Consider the following 1,369-nt stretch of genomic DNA (forward strand, 5'->3'; position numbering starts at 1 on the left):
GGTAACGGCTGACAACAAAGCAGCGCTCCGCTCACAAATGCTGCTTTATCAGACATTACATGCAAGATGAAATGAAAATGACATCTAAAATTTTCTGAAGACAGTCGGATTCCTTCAGAACTACAGTGATATAAAAACACCTGTACTGGGTTTCGATTTTGAAACGTGCAGTGCTCATGTTTATTCAACGAAGTCAAAGCCTTTTGGAAAATCTATTTGTAGCGGTCAGTTTTGATATTGTGGCGGGCCGCCACAAATAAATCAATGTATGGGAAACACTGGAGGTCTGTTCTAGTGCCTCTCACACTTACGAGCTTCTGTGTTCAGTGTATTTGATGCACACTTTTGTAATGATCACTCATTCATTTATCCTTTATTTTTATCTGCCGTCAGACTATCTGAGAATTCATAGTTATAACTTGCTTCGGATTTGACTGATAGACTGACACCGCGAGCTTCATGCTTTCTAACCATATCTCCACATTTTTCCCTTTATGTTGCAATTAGTCTGCTTACAGATATAATAATTCTGCATACATATAAAATACAAGATGTTTATATCAGTAGTCCCATATTCATAATTGTGACCACATTTCCAATGTCTACCATTGTAGCATGTTTACATCTACAGTGTGTGCGTCTTTATATAGTGTGTGTATATATATATATATATATATATATATATACTGTATATACATAGAGAGATTGTATCTTATTACAGGGCTCGACATTAACGCTTGTCCACTTGTCCGGGACAAGTGGATTTTGTGAAGGGGCAAGTGAAAGAGAATTTTACTTGCATGACCGGACAAGTAACCTGATTAAAATTTTAATAACAAACAATAACTAAGGCAGCACCGAAACTTTGGCGAGAATGATTCTGACTTTACTTTCAGTGAAAACGGTGACTAATAATGGCTAATGTATTGACCGTATCAAGGTCGCATCAGTTGACTCATGGAGAAATCAAAACTATAAGCGCAACAGCACACAAAAAGAAACAAACATGAACAAACATACTGTAAAATAGTTCTAAAAGCCACAGCAGAACAGTCGCGCATCTTAGAGCAACACACAACAGTGTTTCATTACTGAATGATTCAGCATTTTTGAACGAATTGGGTGAGTCAATGATTCAGTGAGCTGTTCATAAAGACAGTTACTTGCTTCATTTATTGAATGAATCAACCGTTTGAACGAATCGGTTGAATCAATGATTCACTCATTAAGACAGTGACTTGCCATATACAAATATCGGATCGGGACTCAATATTGGATGATTGGGATTAGATCGGGGGCACAAAAAACCTGATTGGGACATCCCTATTATATACATACCTAATAAATTATATATCATTTTATAATTAAT

The 1,369-nt window shown here is 36.4% G+C and overlaps 1 protein-coding gene across 12 annotated transcripts in view; it reads left to right on the plus strand.

Annotated features, from left to right (window-relative positions):
• Window positions 1–1,369, plus strand: part of LOC107696598 (triple functional domain protein) — a 114,035-nt gene that overhangs the window by 110,429 nt on the left and 2,237 nt on the right. The window lies entirely within an intron of this gene.

The sequence above is a fragment of the Sinocyclocheilus anshuiensis genome, unplaced genomic scaffold (assembly GCF_001515605.1).
Source record: "Sinocyclocheilus anshuiensis isolate Anshui unplaced genomic scaffold, SAMN03320099.WGS_v1.1 scaffold590, whole genome shotgun sequence".
Lineage (NCBI taxonomy): Eukaryota > Metazoa > Chordata > Actinopteri > Cypriniformes > Cyprinidae > Sinocyclocheilus > Sinocyclocheilus anshuiensis.